This window comes from Eleutherodactylus coqui, chromosome 1 (genome assembly GCF_035609145.1).
Source record: "Eleutherodactylus coqui strain aEleCoq1 chromosome 1, aEleCoq1.hap1, whole genome shotgun sequence".
In the NCBI taxonomy this organism is placed as follows: Eukaryota; Metazoa; Chordata; class Amphibia; order Anura; family Eleutherodactylidae; genus Eleutherodactylus; species Eleutherodactylus coqui.
Window position 1 is genome coordinate 108,488,440 of NC_089837.1, and position 22,563 is coordinate 108,511,002.

Below are 22,563 nucleotides of genomic sequence, written 5' to 3' on the forward strand. Positions count from 1 at the left end.
AACCATCAGTGTTATTAGCATTTGAGGGACTTGTTGACAAATATGGTACATTTTCAGTTTTCTATTTTCTGAAGTTCTTGTGCCGCCTTTTGTCATATATTCTATGAAATGATGCATGAGCCTAATCATCTAAAGCAAACTACAAACTTTATATTCTATCAAGAGTGATTTAAAATTTAACATTAATTCAGAAATGTATTTATGACCTTAAAGCATTTTACCTTCCTATTTCTCAAGTACAAATCCTGTAAATTGCCTATTTCACTTTGCTCTGAAGCTTGTTTACTTCATTGTATAAATTTGCTGCAAATCCTTGCAGAAGAAAGCTGCAATTATGAAAATTACATTAAAATAATGTGAAGCCTTTATGGCAAAAACAGAAAAATCAATTCTAAACTTTCATATAAGTTTTATGTGACAAAGACAGCGTGATTTTGTTTATGGAATACAAAAACTTGAAAAAGAAGAAAATAATTTTTTACATCGTAGCAGGTTACAATATACTAGGTGGCAGAACCACGCGTTCCATATTAAATTAGTTTAACAACATTAGAGAATGGGCATTTGTGCTTTAAAATGATCACTGAATGCCAATGTTTACACCAGTGCCTGTGTTGTGTTTTAATGGGGTTGTCTCTCCACAAACAACCCATTCCATATACTCTGTTTCCCCGAAAATAAGACAGTGTCTTATATTAATTTTTGTTCAAAAAGGTTTAACTTTTTTACATGTATAGCTGCCTGGACACTATTTAAAGGGGTTGTCCCGCGCCGAAACGGGTTTTTTTTTTTTTCAACCCCCCCCCCCCCCCCCCCCCGTTCGGCGCGAGACAACCCCGATGCAGGGACCTAAAGAAAAAACCGGACAGCGCTTACCTGAATCCCGCGCTCCGGTGACTTCTTACTTACCGGCTGAAGATGGCCGCCGGCATCTTCTCCCCTCGGTGGACCGCAGGGCTTCTGTGCGGTCCATTGCCGATTCCAGCCTCCTGATTGGCTGGAATCGGCACGTGACGGGGCGGAGCTACACAGAGCCGGCATCCTGCACGAGCGGCTCCATTGAAGAAAGAAGGAAGACCCGGACTGCGCAAGCGCGGCTAATTTGGCCATCGGAGGCCGAAAATTAGTCGGCTCCATGGGAACGAGGACGCTAGCAACGGAGCAGGTAAGTATAAAACTTTTTATAACTTCTGTATGGCTCATAATTAATGCACAATGTACATTACAAAGTGCATTAATATGGCCATACAGAAGTGTATAGACCCACTTGCTGCCTCGGGACAACCCCTTTAAATTGACTTTTTTAATTAACTGTCGTGGCAGCTGATATTGCCAAGGAAAAGTAATGCAGCTTGTGAGACATTTCCCCTATGGGTGCTTTTAGACAAATTGAATATTTCCGCAAGATGCACTAAAAATTCTGCACCAAAATCTGCATGTAGACATGTGGGTATTGGAATGGAATTCTGCAGTTGCAGATTAAGCTGCATTTTGCCGTGCACTTTGTGGAAATATTCTGTTAGTCTGTTAGCACCCTATATCGGCCACATACATGGATGAGCCAAGCTGCCAGAAAGAGAGTCTATTAACCTCTATATATGCCCTCATTAGGAGAGATTATTAGCACATGTTAGCTTGTCATGCAAGAATGCTTATTAAATAGGCATGTCCAAGCTACTAGGCAACTGTTCCCTTATATACATGTGTACAACACAGCCCGGTTGGGGCAACTGGGCTGTTCAAGGTGTGCAACAGCACATTCTCAAAAATAAGCCGCAATGAGGGCATGGCTTGGCACACTATGGAGCAGATACATCTTTCAAGAGCTTCAAGTTTCTCTGAGAAAAATTTGTCCTCTTACATTCATGGGCTAGTCAAGAAGAACTCATCCTCGACTACCAACACAATTATGAGGGGGCATCAAGTAATATTTTAATCCCTATTTGCTCTATTCTGACATTAAGGTCAACCAACAGGTGCAAAGACATTCATCACTGGGCAAGAGGTGAGTAAACGCTGGCCCCACTTCAGCAGTCTCATCCTAGGAGGGCTCAGTCTTGTTCATCATCAAGATCTCTGATGGACACATCCTTCAGGAGGCGAGACACTCTCCCTTATTATCAGCAGTAGGAGTGGTGGCTTTCCATACTTGACCTCTTTACCTATCACCAACAATAGGCCTCAGTAGCATGATTGGGTCTCTGCAACGCTTAATCCCACTGTCTGTGGCCTAGCTTCCTCAGATTTATCATCTCTGGGTCTATGGATAAACAGGCATCTCCAGTCTTAAGTCCCTATGCAAAGTTCTTTTTTCTTAGTAATATTGATACTATTGCAGCCAATTCCTCTCAAGCAAGGGAGAACTCCAATGCACTGTCTGAGGACAGATTGGTTGCCCACCTCAATGCACTGTTCCCTTCCAAACAAGATCTGGATTCAATTATTACTAAAGTGGAGGCAGCATGTAAGTCAGCCATTATCAAAATGAAAGTAGACTTGAACGTCACTATTGGCATACTTAACCGTGTTGAAGAGATAGTAACTTGTTGTTTCCTCCTATCTAACTAAGGAGAATAAGGAGAATAATAACTTTGCAAGATGCACTTTTTTAATTTTACTCATTTATGTAGCGCATACTGTACATATTCCACAGCATTGCACATCACTTGATATTGGATTCGGTCTCCATTGAGACTCACAGTCTAAGCTCCCCTATTAGTTAGTTTTTGGAGTGTGGAAGGTAACCCATGCAAACAAAGGAAGAGCATACAAACTCAGATATTGCCACTGGTTGGATTTGAATTCAGGACCTCTGGGCTAAGGAAACAGCACTACTAACCACTGAGTCACTGTGCAGCAAGTTTTCCAATCCAGCTGATAGATCTGCCTTACTTTAGTTGCATTGCACCCAAATATCGATCTCTTTTGTGTAATTAAGTTTTGAAAATGTGCACACAGTCCATGGGCTTACAGGTCGGGGTGGCCACACACCCTCCTGACAAGTCACACCCCTTTCCCTTAAAGCGATGTGACCTTACATTTTACAAATTTGCAGATTTTTGCAGAAGTTAGGCTCACCAATTTGGCTTCATAAATCCCCTCAATAAGACTATATATCATATAGGTGTACCAGCAGAAGTTAATGCACAAGGCAAGCTTCAACATAAGTCCAGTTCTGGCCATGGCAGAAAACTTTTCTAATATGAATGGAAATGTAAGTAATTTCCAATCACTAAAAGCAGATTTAACTTTTGCAGTAGAATACCGTGTAGAAAAAAAAAACAACACAATTGTAGGCAAACCTGACCTAAAGGCTTCCATGAACAGAGGTCATCATGACTGCAAAAAGAGGCCATTTATCCTTTAGACTGTCGTGTTTATATGAGATAAGAACCCGAATAGATATACAGTATAAGACAGTTATGAATAATACCATAATATAAACTATTTACAATTGTAATCTGTATGTTTTTAGCCAATAATTACATATCACTATATATGATACTGTATATTGACTTTTATAACACCTGCAGCAACAGATGAGTTAAAGAATGCTCTTTATAACTGCAGCTTCTATCATAAAAATGCTTATTCTAAAAACACAAAGAACTTTTATATGCAGAATCCTCATTTGGCATTCAATCATCCATTATTCTTCAGAGACAGATTTCAAAGTAATTGCTCCTCGAACCAACTCGGAATAGTCTTATTTTAGATCAGGCTGCTTGGTGAGGATTGATTGACATGTGTTCCATGGAGGAGTCAGAATTCTAGTTCTGCTCTTATGAAGTCAGTACTTTGTCATTCCTGCTTTTTTTTAGGAGGGCAACACTGCTTAGGACAGGGTATAACTGAACACTCAGGGGAAAAGGGAATACAGTGGTGATATAGATATGGATTTCATTTTTTGGTCAATACATAAAAGGAGGATATGTTATATATAAATTGCCAAAGCTTGATGTCTGTACAGTGTGGTTTGTGTGTCCCCATTTGTTTCCCCTGTCTGTCAATGTCAATTTTATTCAATGAAGCTTTTTCTAGCAGAACCAAACAGACAAATATATTGCCTAAGAAAGATAAATGGGGGTATAGGTGGTATAGAGGTCCATGGCATATCATGTTCCTCTCAGTCTATGATAGGCACTAACATATTGTGCTGCTATGGGTGCTGAGTTTTGCTTTTCCACAAGCAGGATGTAGAGTTTCCCTTTCCTACATTGAGCTGATGTCTGGGAAGACTTCAGAGAGTCTCCTGAAGTGAGTGTCCCTCACCGCTGCATATCTGGGATATCACAGACGGAAGTGGGTCTCATCCTCTATTGCTTGCTGGTCACATTGTTAGTGCAGTCTGCTCTCCTTGGGCTTATAGTTTTGCCTATGCCACTTTGATTCAATGGTCAGACTGTGGATGTCCAGTTTGTAGCAGCTCAGAATTTGTTTTTTTCTGTGTTTGATAGTATTTCCATATACAGGGCCATTTTGTAATCCCTCTGGTATATCATGGAATGTTTTACAGCAAAGGTCCCCAATGTTTTCTAGTTTATGAGCTACATTCAACTTTGAGTGATGGTCATGAGCCACATTCAACTCAAGGATCGAGAGAAAGTTTTAGACTGGGGCTACACGGTACCATGACGCTGCTACATTGCAATCTAATTTAAATGAATGTGATGATGTTGTTAAGGGTTAATCTTGTTTCTAAGTAAACATAACATAAGGATAAATAGAATAATGATGTTGTTTTTAGTCTGGACCTTGCCCCAAGGACATTGTGATAAGATCTAGTCAGACAAGGTCTACCTCCTAGACAATAGATATGTATATGGCAGGCTCCCACAAAGACAGACTAATTGGTGTTATAACAAACATCAAAGCCATTCTCTTACTTACCTGTAAAGTAGTTTGACCTATGTAAAGTAAAGTATCTTTGTACCAGGCAACATTTGGATACGCCTTCTTTTCCTCTTGTATAAGAGCTGGCAATGTTCACAATAAAGTAGAATTCATTTGATTCACTTGCTGTGTGTGTAGTGACTTCTTATGGTTCTCCGGGTACTCGTTATAACTTTCCTTTTAATTTGGACTCAGGCAACATCAGCACTGGTCTCCATTGAAGACCCCCAACAATGTCATGATTAGCAAGTTGTTGCGCTTTGACAGTCACAAAAAATCCAAACCTGATGACAGCATTCACTTGCATTCAGGTTCAATGAGGTAAGACTATAGGGCAATCTTTTCCCATGCAACATGTGTTTAGCCAAAAGCCGCCATGTAGAACTAAAGTAAGTGTGGAGAAAGTATTATGTCTAATATTATATAATCTGAATTGACATTGTTTGCTGGGTAGGATATGTCTGAAATAATGTTACTTTCCAGTAAATATGGTTACAACTAATGATTCCCATGGCAAGCCACACAGCAAGGGGTTGCAAGCCACATGTGGCTTTCGAGCCCGTGGTTGGAAAACTAGTGTTCTACAGTATGGCATTCATCCAGTTCTGGATATATTTCTCTTGACTCTTGTTTATGGTTTTCTTGATTTTGCATTTTGTGCAAGTCTGCCCCCTCCTGTCTGTGATTGCCTGTGTTTAACACTAGTGTAGTTGTGTGGCTCAGGAGTTATAGGTATGAGATCTGAGAAGCCAATGGTAATTGCTGAGGTGCCATTTTGAACAATGAAGGAGGGTAATAAACATCTGAGAAGAGGAAACACATTGTATCCGGAGCGGGTAGATAACTTTGCATCTGAGCTGAGGAAATGCTTTGTTTCAGTAGGAGGTGGAAGACCATGCGTCTGAGGTGCATTGAAAAAATGCCCTGTGTCACTAGCAGTTAGAGGACTCCTATACCTAAGGTCTAAAGATACTGTGGTGACCAAGAACCAAGGTCTAAAGCAAACATTCTTTATATTCCTTCTTGCTCTTCTGAAGGCCCTTTTGTTAGTCCAGAGTTCTAGTTTTAACCTTATATAAATAAATTGATCAATCAATAAATGCTGTGAGTAGTCAGGATCAAACATCAGGGATTTTACCCCCTGTCTTAGTTATTAGAAGGAAGCACTGTGAGAGACCTATTTTCTAATTGATGTAATTTCCTGTTGAAAAATCTTCTGATTATACACGGACTGTTCAGTTATCATACTTGTGCTATAATTGTGTCATTCAGGTAAAGAATACAGGAAACTGAATGGTTGTAACTTTGTCAATCGACTGAACAGTGACTAGTATGTATGTGTATTACAAGATTACTATTAATAATTACACTTGCATATGGCATACACTGGCATATCACAGCAGTAAGAAGTGGAACTTGATCGGCCAAGGTATACCCAAAAGTTACAGCGGAATTACAATTAGCAATCGGGTATACAGCAATGCGTTTCAACCTAAAAGAGGCTTTTTTTCAAGCTTCAAGGCCGAAACGCATTGCTGTATACCCGATTGCTGATTGTAATTCTGCTGAATAAACTGTAACTTTTGGATATACGTTGGCCGATCCAGTTCCATTTCCTACTGCTCTGATATGCCACAGGCGGGGTCCAAGGAGGAGCCCCCCGAAACTAGTAAGTGATTTATTATTCACATGTTTTGACATCATATACTGCACCTTGACAGGATACTGTATTTATAATTTGTTATCCCTATTGCACCTATTGAGCACGGCCTGCTTTTTTCTGCTCTCTTGTATCTATCTATCTATCTCATATCTATCTATCTATCTATCTATCTATCTATCTATCTCATATCTATCTATCTCATATCTATCTATCCCATAGCTATCTATCTATCTATCTATCTATCTATCTATCTATCTATCTATCTATCTATCTCATATCTATCTATCTATCTAATATCTATCTATCTCATATCTATCTATCTATCTCATATCTATCTCATATCTATCTCCCATCTATCTCTCTATCTATCTCCCATCTATCTCTCTATCTATCTATCTCCTATCTATCTATCTATCTATCTATCTATCTATCTATCTATCTATCTATCTCTCTATTTCTCTATCTATATATCTCCTATCTATCTATCTATCTATCTATCTATCTATCTATCTATCTATCTATCTATCTATCTATCTATATATCTCCTATCTATCTATCTATCTATCTATCTATCTATCTATCTATCTATCTATCTATCTATCTATCTATCTATCTATCATCTATCTATCTATCATATTCTATTCTATATCACAAGGTCCATTATTGCCAATAGGTAATTGTCACAGTTCAATTGCACAGTGATCTCTGCATAGATCACAGAGCATGCCTGAAACAGTTAAGCTAGGTTCAAACGGGCAGAATTGCCGCAAAATTTTGAAGCTGCGCTTTTCAAGTTGAATTCTCATGGTTTTTCGGTGCGGCCATTCCGCAAGAATTCAGCTGAAATTCCATCCCGTGTGACCCCATCCTTAGCCGTAGATGTTAGTGGACATTTCCAGTCTGCAGGTTTCTGCAGGTTTCCATGGTCCATGTAGCTTTCTACAGCAGCCTAGGCAAGATGTCTGCTTCAGAATAATATACAGAAAATAGAATTAAAAAATCTATAGTCTAAAAACAAAAACAGATTAGAAAAAGGATATGTATCAATATCTGGTTATCATTAGTAAAATGAAATATGAGTGATATACCATATAGGCTTTATTTGAACTTTTTGACACAATACATATTACTAATAGCTGTGCACACCCCAGAAAAGACATTTAAAAAGTAAGTACTTGACAAGGTATGGTACAGAGGTTGGACATGTTAGAGATGTGAATATCATGTTTATACTAAGATTTTAATTACGCAAGAAACTGCATCAGCAAACTTCAAGGATTCCAATTAGATGCCTAATTAACCATACTGATCCTGGTGTTAAAATTCAGTAGACTGTTGAAAATTAGCCACTGGTATTATGACAATGTAAAATACAAATACATGCAGTGATTAAATTACTTCGCGCATAAAATACATAAAATGTAATCTGCACTGTTTAATATGTATGTATTGCCATGGCACTCAGCTAGTGAAGAGAGGAGCTCTATGTACTGTGAGTGACTTTCAGAATATACAAGGAAATTTGCAAATTTATAATGAGGAACAGATTGCTGAACCGCCAATAGCAGACTAAAAATTAATAGAATGTACTCCATAGACAGCTAATTTCTTCTTGCAGTGTTAGTCACATTTGGTAAATTTTCAGTGCACTAATATGTAAGAAAATTAGAAGACAGAGGTCACAAATAGAGATGAGCGAGCATACTCGCTAAGGACAATTACTCGATCGAGCATTGTCCTTAGCGAGTATCTCCCCGCTCGGAAGAAAAGGTTCGGCTGCCGGCGCGGGTGACAGGTGAGTTGCAGCCATGAACAGGGGGGAGCTGGGGGGAGAGAGGGAGAGAGAGATCTCCCTTCTGTTCCTCCCCGCTCTCCCCCGCTGCTCCCCGCCGGCAGATACTCGCTAAGCGCAATGCTGGATCGCGTAATTGTCCTTAGCGAGTATGCTCGCTCATCTCGAAAGAGAAATGAAAAACTGAAGAAAGCTAATGCAGACTTAGACCAATTCTAGCCTGATCAAAGGGCTCCGTCATAAGGGCTTTGCAAGATTTGCGCTTACGCTACTCAACGCTACGGAGTGTAAGGCGCATGAACAAGTCCAAAGTTTGGGGGGGGTTGCAGTTCAAACTCCGCGCTACTGCAGGACCTATGGTTTCTTGCACGTTGGAATATTGCACTAGAAACATACTCATGAGAACGACACCATTGAAATCAATGGCTTTGTTCCATCCTGTATTGCGGACGTGATTTTCACACCCGCAAAACCTTCCACAGACACGGTTATCTGTTTAAGCCTTTGTAGCCTGAAATGATACACTGTAGAAATAGGTCCACACAATCCAGTTAAGACTCGGTTCACACAGCATATCTGTGGATTTCCATCATTGGGTCTTCATCAGAATAGCAGAAAATAGTATCCACACAAAGCTTCAAACTGGACTACTGACTGTACAAGCCTTGGTCTTCTTTTCACCAGGCCTTCGTTTGCTTCCATTATTTTTGAAGGACAGAATAACATATTTGACTATACCATTCTGCCTTCCAAACATAACACAGACAAATGGAAACCATGTCAAACGAAGACCAAAGTTTGCAAAGTGAGGTCAGGGGTCTGTTTGAATACTGTTTTTGGAGATCTCAGATGGAACCTCAAGAAAATGACAGCATACACAGAAATACTGTGTGAACGCAGCTTGAGGGGCAGTTTCAGCACATTAAAAGAAAACATCCAGCAACTGCACTATACTGGGATGTGCAATATGCTAGGAGACTGATACAGAAGAAACACACAGCATGGTCTTCATATTGCATAGACTGCATTCTTTCTCTATCTGGCAGGAATGGTCAGTGACCAACTCTGTCAGGAGATCCAGTGGCAGCATTCAGTTAGTAGGAAGGCAGAGGGGTGGAGCAAATCCGACGGTATTGGAGGCTTTGGTTCCAGAAGAATGTCTAGAGACCAAAAAGCATTAGAAAGGGTTGCAAAAGTTTGGATGAATTGTGGAGTTGCTACCAACCAGTGAACATGTCAGATGTGTGAAACTCTAGAGAAAAAAAGACTGGTGACAGGGTGTGACTTTCCAGAAAACAGGACATGATATCCAACTTTTCTTTTATTAGATATAATAAAAACCAGCATATGAAAAGTGTTTCAGGGTGAGCCTTTTCTTCAGTCGGCTCTGGGTGGGACATCACTTCTGAGGCTGCTGGAATATGGATCCCATAAGTGCTGGTGGGACCAGTGGAGAAGCTGAGGACACCACGAGAAGCTAAATATCAAGTCCTTACATCCCACTATTTTTTCTGGAGAATCGTGCCAGTCTTTTTTCCTCTAGACTTTCTCAGCATTCAGTTAGTGACCACTTCTACCAGGAGATTAAGGGACAGCATCCCGTTCCATGCCATCACATCTGGTGCAAATAGCTTGCACAACTGAAAGTGACAAGTTATGGAGTAACGGAGCGTAGAACAGATAACTGAAGATATGGGTCTTTTCAAACTGACATATAAAACTAGAATAGCGCATAGAATAGAATCTACTAAGAAATTTGCCAGAACCGCCACCGTCAACTTCCATTGTAGGAGAGAGAATGAAAACTAGTCAGAGACTTACTGGTAACTTTGACGTAAAAAACTAAACCTAAGAGGCTAACTGAACCTGATATACAAAACTAACTAGAACCCTATAGCTGAACACTAGGATGACAGAGGACTTTCATAGACTCTGGCACACAATAGCCAATGTACAAATAGTATAACTAAGGGACCGGTTTATATACCAACTAGAGATGAGCGAGCACCAAAATGCTCGGGTGCTCGTTACTCGGGACGAAATTTTCGCAATGCTCGAGGGTTCGTTTCGAGTAACGAACCCCATTGAAGTCAATGGGCGACCCGAGCATTTTTGTATTTCGCCGATGCTCGCTAAGGTTTCCATGTGTGAAAATCTGGGCAATTCAAGAAAGTGATGGGAACGACACAGCAACGGATAGGGCAGGCGAGGGGCTACATGTTGGGCTGCATCTCAAGTTCACAGGTCCCACTATTAAGCCACAATACCGGCAAGAGTGGGCCCCCCCCCCCTCCCAACAACTTTTACTTCTGAAAAGCCCTCATTAGCATGGCATACCTTAGCTAAGCACCACACTACCTACAACAAAGCACAATCACTGCCTGCATGACACTCTACTGCCACTTCTCCTGGGTTACATGCTGCCCAAACCCCCTCCCCCCTGCACGACGCAGTGTCCACAGCGCACACCAAACTGTCCCTGCGCAGCCTTCAGCTGCCCTCATGCCACACCACCCTCATGTCTATTTATAAGTGCGTCTGCCATGATGAGGAACTGCAGGCACACACTGCAGAGGGTTGGCACGGCTAGGCAGCGACCCTCTTTAAAAGTGGTGGGGCGATAGGCCACAATGCTGTACAGAAGCAATGAGAAATATAATCCTGTGCCACCGCCATCAGGAGCTGCACACGTGGGCATAGCAATGGGGAACCTATGTGCCACACATTATTCATTCTGTCAAGGTGTCTGCATGCCCCAGTCAGACTGGTAATATGTACCTTAACAGTAACCGCGTTGGTGGTAATGTGGTGGTGACTGCGGACCTAGTAGCGCGGTTGTATTATGTTGGTTTTCGGAATGTGGCCAGGATTAAGTTGGCCGTGGCGGGGGATGTTTTTGAGGCACTACGTGTCCTCTCCACGTGTCCGTGGTTATATGCACCTTAATAGTAACCGCGTTGGTGGTAATGTGGTGGTGACTGCGGACCTAGTAGCGCGGTTTTATTTTGTTGGTTTTCGGAATGTGGCCAGGATTAAGTGGGCCGTGCCGGGGGGATGGTGGGGGGGCTCTCTTGTTGTGTCGGTAAAGGTGAAATTCTTGGACTGCCACCAGACGAACCAATGCAAAGGCATTTGCCAAGAATGTTTTCATTGTTGGAGGAGGAGGGGGATGTTTTTGAGGCACTACGTGTCCTCTTCACGTGTCCGTGGTTATATGCACCTTAACAGTAACCGCGTTGGTGGGAAATGGCCTCGCCGCCATCATGTCTTTGTGAAGCCTCTGTTTCCACACCCCAGAGACATACCATTAGCAGCGGTATAGGCAGAGCCCATAATTCGTAACATTTCAGCCGTAGCATTAGGATAGGCCCCACTAACATATCACTAGCAGCATTATAGGGGGAGCACAGTATTAGTTCCATTTCAGTAATAGTAGCACTCAAGACAGGCCCCAGTAACAATTCCGAAGCAGCAGTATAGTGGGAGCGCAGTCTTCGTTCCATTTCAGTAATAGTAGCACTCAAGACAGGCCCCAGTAACAATTCCGAAGCAGCAGGATAGTGTGAGCGCAGTCTTCGTTCCATTTCAGTAATAGTAGCACTCAAGACAGGCCCCAGTAACAATTCCGAAGCAGCAGTATAGGAGGAGCATAGTCTAAGTTCCATTTAAGTAATAGTAGCAGCCTACACAGGCCCCAGGAACAATTCCGAAGCAGCAGTATAGTGGGAGCGCAGTCTTAATTCCATTTCAGTAGCTGCAGTATAGCCAAGGCCCAAGTTACATTTATGTAGCTAAAGTGTAGGCCAACCCCACACACCTTTCTGTACCATGAGTGCAGGCGAAGAACATACAAATTGCTATGATTACACTGTAGGTGAGGGCCCCAAAAAATTGGTGTACCAACAGTACTAATGTACCGTTGGTAAAAATTGGCCATGCCCAACCAAGATGGCAGGTGAAACCCATTAATCGCTTTGGTTAATGTGGCTTAAGTGGTAACTAGGCCTGGAGGCAGCCCAGTTTAACGAAAAATAGTTTCAAGTTAAAGTTCCAACGCTTTTAAGAGCATTGAAACGTTTAAAAAACTTTTAGAAAAATTATATGAGTGAGCCTTGTGGCCCTAAGAAAAATTGCCCGTTTAGCGTGATTACGTGAGGTTTCAGAAGGAGGAGCAGGAGGAGGAGGAGGAATATTATACACAGATTGATGAAGCAGAAATATCCCCGTTTTGGATGGTGAGAGAGAACGATGCTTCCATCCACGGGTGCAGCCTACGTATTGCTTAGGTATCGCTGCTGTCCGCTGGTGGAGAAGAGAAGTCTGGGGAAATCCAGGCTTTGTTCATCTTGATGAGTGTTAGCCTGTCGGCACTGTCGGTTGACAGGCGGGTACGCTTATCTGTGATGATTACCCCAGCCGCACTAAACACCCTCTCCGACAAGACGCTAGCCGCAGGACAAGCAAGCACCTCCAGGGCATACAGCGCTAGTTCAGGCCACGTGTCCAGCTTCGACACCCAGTAGTTGTAGGTGGCAGAGGCGTCACGGAGGATGGTCGTGCGATCGGCTACGTACTCCCTCACCATCCTTTTACAGTGCTCCCGCCGACTCAGCCTTGACTGGGGAGCGGTGACACAGTCTTGCTGGGGAGCCATAAAGCTGTCCAGGCCCTTAAAGACTGTTGCACTGCCTGGGCTGTACATGCTGCTCGATCTCCGCACCTCCCCTGCTACCTGGCCCTCGGAACTGCGCCTTCTGCCACTAGCGCTGTCGTATGGGAATTTTACCATCAGCTTGTCCACCAGGGTCCTGTGGTATAGCAACACTCTCGAACCCCTTTCCTCTTCGGGAATGAGAGTGGGAAGGTTCTCCTTATAGCGTGGGTCGAGCAGTGTGTACACCCAGTAATCCGTAGTGGCCAGAATGCGTGTAACGCGAGGGTCACGAGAAAGGCATCCTAACATGAAGTCAGCCATGTGTGCCAGGGTACCTGTACGCAACACATGGCTGTCCGCACTAGGAAGATCACTTTCAGGATCCTCCTCCTCCTCCTCCTCCTCAGGCCATACACGCTGAAATGATGACAGGCAAGCAGCATGGATACCGTCAGCAGTGGGCCAAGCTGTCTCTTCCCCCTCCTCCTCATCCTCCTCATGCTCCTCCTCCTCCTCCTGAACGCGCTGAGATATAGACAGGAGGGTGCTCTGACTATCCAGCGACATACTGTCTTCCCCCGGCTCTGTTTCCGAGCGCAAAGCGGCTACCTTTATGCTTTGCAGGGAACTTCTCAAGAGGCATAGCAGAGGAATGGTGACGCTAATGATTGCAGCATCACCGCTCACCATCTGGGTAGACTCTTCAAAGTTTCCAAGGACCTGGCAGATGTCTGCCAACCAGGCCCACTCTTCTGAAAAGAATTGAGGAGGCTGACTCCCACTGCGCCGCCCATGTTGGAGTTGGTATTCCACTATAGCTCTACGCTGCTCATAGAGCCTGGCCAACATGTGGAGCGTAGAGTTCCACCGTGTGGGCACGTCGCACAGCAGTCGGTGCACTGACAGATTAAACCGATGTTGCAGGGTCCGCAGGGTGGCAGCGTCCGTGTGGGACTTGCGGAAATGTGCGCAGAGCCGGCGCACCTTTACGAGCAGGTCTGACAAGCGTGGGTAGCTTTTCAGAAAGCGCTGAACCACTAAATTAAAGACGTGGGCCAGGCATAGCACGTGCGTGAGGCTGCCGAGCTGCAGAGCCGCCACCAGGTTACGGCCGTTGTCACACACGACCATGCCCGGTTGGAGGCTCAGCGGCGCAAGCCAGCGGTCGGTCTGCTCTGTCAGACCCTGCAGCAGTTCGTGGGCTGTGTGCCTCTTATCTCCTAAGCTGAGTAGTTTCAGCACGGCCTGCTGACGCTTGCCCACCGCTGTGCTGCCACGCCGCGCGACACCGACTGCTGGCGACGTGCTGCTGCTGCTGACACATCTTGATTGCGAGACAGAGGTTGCGTAGGAGGAGGAGGAGGGTTTAGTGGAGGAAGCATACACCCCCGCAGATACCACCACCGAGCTGGGGCCCGCAATTCTGGGGGTGGGTAGGACGTGAGCGGTCCCAGGCTCTGACTCTGTCCCAGCCTCCACTAAATTCACCCAATGTGCCGTCAGGGAGATGTAGTGGCCCTGGCCGCCTGTGCTTGTCCACGTGTCCGTTGTTAAGTGGACCTTGGCAGTAACCGCGTTGGTGAGGGCGCGTACAATGTTGCGGGAGACGTGGTCGTGCAGGGCTGGGACGGCACATCGGGAAAAGTAGTGGCGACTGGGAACTGAGTAGCGCGGGGCCGCCGCCGCCATCATACTTTTGAAGGACTCCGTTTCCACAACCCTATACGGCAGCATCTCAAGGCTGATAAATTTGGCTATGTGGACGGTTAACGCTTGAGCGTGCGGGTGCGTGGCGGCGTACTTGCGCTTGCGCTCAAACACTTGCGCTAGCGATGGCTGGACGGTGCGGTGCGAGACATTGGTGGATGGGGCCGAGGACAGCGGAGGTGAGGGTGTGGGTGCAGGCCAGGAGACGGTAGTGCCTGTGTCCTCAGAGCGGGGTTGGATCTCAGTGGCAGGTTGGGGCACAGGGGGAGAGGCAGCGGTGCAAACCGGAGGCGGTGAACGGCCTTCGTCCCACCTTGTGGGGTGCTTGGCCATCATATGTCTGCGCATGCTGGTGGTGGTGAGGCTGTTGGTGGTGGCTCCCCGGCTGATCTTGGCGCGACAAAGGTTGCACACCACTGTTCGTCGGTCGTCAGGCGTCTCTGTGAAAAACGGCCAGACCTTAGAGCACCTCGGCCTCTGCAGGGTGGCATGGCGCGAGGGTGTGCTTTGGGAAACAGTTGGTGGATTATTTGGTCTGGCCCTGCCTCTACCCCTGGACACCGCACTGCCTCTTGCAACCTGCCCTGCTGCTGCCCGTGCCACCCCCTCTGAAGACCTGTCCTGTGTAGGCGTTGCACACCAGGTGGGGTCAGTCACCTCATCGTCCTGCTGCTCTTCCTCCGAATCCTCTGTGCGCTCCTCCCTCGGACTTACTGCCCTTACTACTACCTCACTGCAAGACAACTGTGTCTCATCGTCATCGTCCTCCTCACCCACTGAAAGGTCTTGAGACAGTTGCCGGAAGTCCCCAGCCTCATCCCCCGGACCCCGGGAACTTTCCAATGGTTGGGCATCAGTGACGATAAACTCATCTGGTGGGAGAGGAACCACTGCTGCCCAATCTGAGCAAGGGCCCGAGAACAGTTCCTGGGAGTCTGCCCGCTCCTGAGCATGTGTCATTGTAGTGGAGTGAGGAGGCTGGGAGGAAGGAGGAGTAGCAGCCAGAGGATTTGGATTTGCAGCACTGGACGGCGCAGAACTGTGGGTGGATGATAGCTTGCTCGAAGCACTTTCTGCCATCCACGACAGGACCTGCTCACACTGCTCATTTTCTAATAAAGGTCTCCCGCGTGGACCCATTAATTGGGCGATGAATGTGGGGACGCCAGAAACGTGCCTCTCTCCTAATCGCGCAGCAGTCGGCTGCGATACACCTTGATCAGGAGCTCGGCCTGTGCCCACACCCTCACTTGGGCCTACGCGTCCTCGGCCACGTCCACGTCCACGTCCTCTAGGCTTACCCCTACCCCTCAGCATGCTGTATTACCAGTGATTTCCCAGGCAGGAAATAAATTGGCGCAAGCCTGCAGGACAAATAGAATGTTTCCCTTTTTGGGAAACGGAGGGCCCACTGACTATATTCAATCAGATAAGATATGTGTTGCACAGAAATGCAGTTATATGAAGTGCAGCAGAGCGGAGACTTTTCACAGGCAGCAAATAAATTGGCGCAAGCCTGCAGGACAAATAGAATGTTTCCCTTTTTGGGAAACGGAGGGCCCACTGACTATATTCAATCAGATAAGATATGTGTTGCACAGAAATGCAGTTATATGAAGTGCAGCAGAGCGGAGACTTTTCACAGGCAGCAAATAAATTGGCGCAAGCCTGCAGGACAAATAGAATGTTTCCCTTTTTGGGAAACGGAGGGCCCACTGACTATATTCAATCAGATAAGATATGTGTTGCACAGAAATGCAGTTATATGAAGTGCAGCACAGCGGTTACTTTTCCCAGGCAAGAAATAAATTGGCGCAAGACTGCAGGACAAATAGAATGTTTCCCTTTTTGGGAAACGGAGGGCCCACTGACTATATTCAATCAGATAAGATATGTGTTGCACAGAAATGCAGTTATATGAAATGCAGCAGAGCAGAGACTTTTCACAGGCAGAAAATAAATTGGCGCAAGCCTGCAGGACAAATAGAATGTTTCCCTTTTTGGGAAACAGAGGGCCCACTGACTATATTCAATCAGATAAGATATGTGTTGCACAGAAATGCAGTTATATGAAGTGCAGCACAGCGGAGACTTTTCACAGGCAGGAAATAAATTGGCGCAAGCCTGCAGGACAAATAGAATGTTTCCCTTTTTGGGAAACGGAGGGCCCACTGACTATATTCAATCAGATAAGATATGTGTTGCACAGAAATGCAGTTATATGAAGTGCAGCAGAGCGGAGACTTTTCACAGGCAGCAAATAAATTGGCGCAAGCCTGCAGGACAAATAGAATGTTTCCCTTTTTGGGAAACGGAGGGCCCACTGACTATATTCAATCAGATAAGATATGTGTTGCACAGAAATGCAGTTATATGAAGTGCAGCAGAGCGGAGACTTTTCACAGGCAGCAAATAAATTGGCGCAAGCCTGCAGGACAAATTGAATGTTTCCCTTTTGGGGAAACGGAGGGCCCACTGACTATATTCAATCAGATAAGATATGTGTTGCACAGCAATGCAGTTATATGAAATGCAGCACAGCGGTTACTTTTCCCAGGCAGGAAATAAATTGGCGCAAGACTGCAGGACAAATAGAATGTTTCCCTTTTTTGGAAACGGAGGGCCCACTGACTATATTCAATCAATAATATATGTCTTCTGGCCCTGCCTACACAATTCTCTCCCTGTACTATTACTGCAAGGCGCAATGCTCTGCAGACAGACGATTTTGAAAAGAAAAAAATATGCAACACTGCTAACAGCAGCCTGCACAGTACTGCACACGGATAGATGTGGCCCTAAGAAGGACCGTTGGGGTTCTTGAAGCCTACGCTCACTCCTAACACTCTCCCTGCCTAACCACCACTTCTGTCCCTGGACTATTACTGCAAGGCGCAATGCTCTGCAGACTGCCGATTTTGAAAAAAAAAAAATTTGTGCAACACTGCTAACAGCACCCTCCACAGTACTGCACACGGATAGATGTGGCCCTGAGAAGGACCGTTGGGGTTCTTGAAGCCTACACTGACTCCTAACGCTCTCCCTACAGCAGCACCAGCAGCAACACTTTCCCTCAGCTAACTCACAAGGCATCTGAGCCGAGCCGCGGGAGGGGCCGACTTTTATACTCGGGTGACAACTGATCGCCCCAGCCACTCACAGCAGGGGGGTGGTATAGGGCTTGAACGTCACAGGGGGAAGTTGTAATGCCTTCCCTGTCTTTCAATTGGCCAGAAAAGCGCGCTAACGTCTCAGAGAGGAAACTGAAAGTAACCGGAACACCGCGTGGTACTCGTTACGAGTAACGAGCATCCCGAACACCCTAATATTCGCACGAATATCAAGCTCGGACGAGTACGTTCGCTCATCTCTAATACCAACTGATAGTGTGACTCGGTAAAAGACAACCCAGCCAGCATATAAGTGCTAGCATCTGAGCAAGATGTTACTCCCTCTGTGTCCAGCACTGAATGACGTCACGCATAACATGGTTCCGGAGTGCCATGCTGGAACTGGCTGAGAACCAGTAAGTCAAGGAACAGATGCATTTAACACCTGATAGAAGTTATCAGCCACCAAATACAAAAAGACAGGGGAAGAACTCAGTAACTAAAAGTAATTGCATTGTCCTAGTCAGATTATAGGACTCCAAATGTCCACTGAGTATCAATCATTAATAACTGCACGTGGCAAAGTGAAACCCTCCAAAATGATTGTAAAATTTATGTAATACCTATAGGTCATTTCCATGCGTAATCAAGTATTTGACTATAGAAATTTATAGTATACTAGGTGATATACCCGTGCGTTGTGCGGTGCTATAAGCGTAGGTATTGGTTATTGAAAATTGGGCTTTCAAAGTTATTTCCTTCTTCTATATCATAATTGATGTTACTACACCATTTTGCAGTGGTCCCAATTTTCTCATTCGTCAAAAATTTGATTAGGAGGCGCTGCACAATTGGCACATCAACCTTCCGCGCAATCATCTTCAGTAATACTTCTTTTAGCTGAAATGTTTCGGCTGATCGTGACAACTTAGATTTCTTAGCTTTTGGATTGACCTACCCAAAATGAGCCCAGCACCACACTCCATTGAATAGCAACCAATCACAGCACAGCTTTCATTTTACCTTAGCAGTATAAGAAATAGCAACGAATCACAGCACAGCTTTTATTTTACGTCAGCAGTATAAGAAATGAAAGCTGAGCTGTGATTGGTTGCTATTGGCAACAAAAATTAGAGGGGAAGTCGGTGAGTTTTCAATTTTTTATTTTTTCGTCTCATGCAAAATTTCACTCAAATCGGACCCCAACTATGGATTTGTACACGACACAAACAAACAAAGAGATTTAGCGTTTTACATATAAGATTCATAAGATAGACTTGCTTAATTCTGTAGCGCCTCATATGCTATAATGGAAAGTACTGCACATATAATCCCCTGCATCCGTATTCTAAGATGCATCAGAACGGGGTCTCTTGTACCTGTACAATGGCTATTTCAGCGCTTCTGGTAGACATTATACATCCCCTGTAAATACCTGCTGTCACATTGCTCCCTTACCTTCGCGGTGGCACCCGGTTCCCCGCGGTAAGCAGTGCTATATATCAGTACACAGATGCTCCCCGGGCTCTGCTATTCATTTTTCTATTCAGGTGTCCAATTGTGTAGGAACAAAAGGCAAATAGGAATTACAGACCTATTAATTGACGTTTTTAAATTAGCTTCTCAGAAACTGGAAGCAAATTGTTAAGTTGTCAGCATGTTGTATTAGTTTTAGCATCTGTTTCTGAGGAGCTAATTCAAAGATGAAAATCAATATGGCTGCACTTCCTGATGTCACTTTTGTTTTCAGAAATGTGCTCTGCAACTGAATAGAAAACCGCCACTATCTCGGTAAAACATCTCCTACCTAGCTTTAACTGCTCATTTACTCTGTGGACTTTTTTTTAACTTTGGGAGGAAATGATAACCAACTTTATTTATGTAGCACATGCACTTTACAATGGGTTCTCACCCCATTGGGGCTCACAATCTATATTCACCTATGTTTTTAAAGTGCAGGTAGAAAGCAGAGTACCTGAAGGAAACCCAGCCAAACACAGGGAGAACATACAAACTCCATGCAGATGTTGTCCTTAGCTGGATTTGATCCTAGGACCCCAGTGCAACAAGGCAATAGTACTAACCACTAAGCCAACTCCTTGGAGGACTGTATGGTCCTGTTGATGGCTCGGTGTAGTGTAAGTGCTTGCAGCTTTGGTCTCCGTTTTAGTAACAACAGTCTTTGGTTCCGTCCAGGGTTTACGGCCTTTCAAATGGAACCTTGGGACAGATACCATAGACAGTTTCTAATAGAATGTGAATGTAGCCTAACATAGCTGTGTGCATGAGGCCTTAAAGTAGGAATCCATGCTTATAGGTTTATATTTATTATGCATTAGATTTTGTGTGGATTGCCATTGTAAAGGGGAACAAATATATTTTAAAAATCATAGCTAGCAGCTATACTTACGGATACACAAATAGGGCTCCTTCACATAACAGTGTATTACGCGCATGAGTTTTGCATGCATATGGCCTCATGTCCATGGGCGGGTCTGATTCCGCATTGCGGGAGTCCACAGCGGCATCTGGCCCTGCCCGCGGCTGAGGACACTGCTTACCTATCTGGGTCTTTGCTGTGGATGTGTGTGGAAGTACCGGACGGATGGCGTACCGCCGAACATGCACAGTAGAGATTTTCTTTAACCCTTTCCAATCCACTGTCTGACGTGTGAAGACATTCTGATTGAAGGCTGTACAGCTCCGATGCCGGAAGATGTCCGGCAGGGTATTCTTACTGTATATTACTGGCTCTGTTGTCGGGGCCTCTCCAGCATTTCCCATATTGCAGTACTGGCTGTAGTCAGTAGATGGCGCCATTGTATAATGGCAGAAAGAGAAAGCCCCTAGGAAACCCTGGATCCAAAATTGGATTGCAAAGGGTTAAATGTCCTGCTTTGCCACGGAATCCATGGCCAACCCACAATTCAATTGCAGACGGGCCACGGATCGGACGGCTTCCATTGACTTCAATGGAAGCCGTGTGTGCAAGAACCACAGGAAAATGGTGCATGCTTTAATTCATGAAGGTCAGCAAAACAAATCCACATGCTTTAACCCTTTCCAATCCACTGTCTGTCGTCTTTAGACATTCTGATTGAAAGCTGTACAGCTCCGATGTCAAAAGACATCCAGCAGGGTATTCTTACTGTATATTACTGGCTGCTCTGTTGTCGGGGGGCCTCTCCAGCATGTCCCATACCGCAGTACTGGCTCTAGTCAGCAGATGGTGCCATTGTATAATGGCAGAAAGAGAAAACCCCTAGGAAACTCTGAATCCAAAATTGGATTGGTTAATTCAGCTAAGGACGCCCATGTCTTCCTATGGGCAGCTTGAACTGTGGACATCCGCAATTCAAATTTGCTCGTGAACATTGGGCCTTATATGTTGTACCAATCTGCCATAGGCTCCCCCGTTGCCATTCACATATATTGCACGAAAAAAAACGAACAAGAAAGTTCATAGCGCTTTCTATCTTGGCGCATATTATGCGTGCATACACACTAAGATAGTGCATGGCGATTAGCAGCACACAGCAAGTATGCATCGTCATTGTGTACTTGCTACAGGCCACCTGCGTGTCTCTCCGGATGGCATGCAGTGAATTACACTCGTGTGAAGCCGCCCATAGAAGGACAGGTCAAAACATCACTTTCCAGCAGCATGCAGAAGAGGCAAAATGCTATTTGGAGGAGGTTGCACAGGTGCGAAATACTAATGAACAACCACTAACACATCTATAATATATTATACATGCACATATATAAGGCATACAGAGGGTGCCAGCCGCAGTGATAGGATGCAGGCTTACAGCCTATTAATGATGCCACTCGGCAAGCTGTCCTGCATCTTATAAGCGAACCACACAATATACCGATACCCCGTGTAGAGAGAATAGTCAGAGCATTTGGCGGCATGGGCTCATGAGCGCCATTGTCTCTAAATGTTCTAATTTCCCCAGCAGAATGTTGTTACATCGTGTCATGTATTAAATATGAGCATGGTCATTATCCCAAACTATTTAAACTAGAATTAAGATGGGATTAAAAGTATTAAGGATGTAAAGTACTCAATTTTGATATTTCTAATATTTTTAAGCCACAAGTGATGCTCATCTCTGCACACCTTTGTTCAATGAAATTAGCATAATCATTGTCATTAAAACCTAAATTGAGCTAATTAGTATAACGCACACTGTGCTTTTTTTTTTCCCTCAGCGGGCAGTCACTAAGATTAATTGTCCCCTGGGTAAATTAGTAGAAACACGTTGATACATCTGCCAGCCCCCATACAGCTGTAGGGCGAGAGACATGTCGCTTTTCTAATTGTCTGATCACACCAGGCATGACATAGAACTGTAATACATTAACATGGGGTTCAAAAACTTTGTAGTATTTACTAGAAACTTTAAAAAACCTTTACACGCTCAACTGAGTATAGTTATCATATATGATTAATTAAGTACATCTCATTTTCATTTTATTTAGAGCAAACTGAAGCAATAATTATACAATAAACAATGAGCAAGACTACATCAGTATATCTGGGCCCATACTGGCTAATGGTCTTTTAACTGCATAATATGTCTATCAACCTCCATCTTGTACCTTACCGCAGAGGTGGGAACCTGATGAGGGATGCTATACTGTACAATACCTCTTCTCAAGCACAGTGATTATGGAATGAAGTGGGATAATTTCATCTTTATGTGCATGCAATATATTTAATGAGTCTATATATACA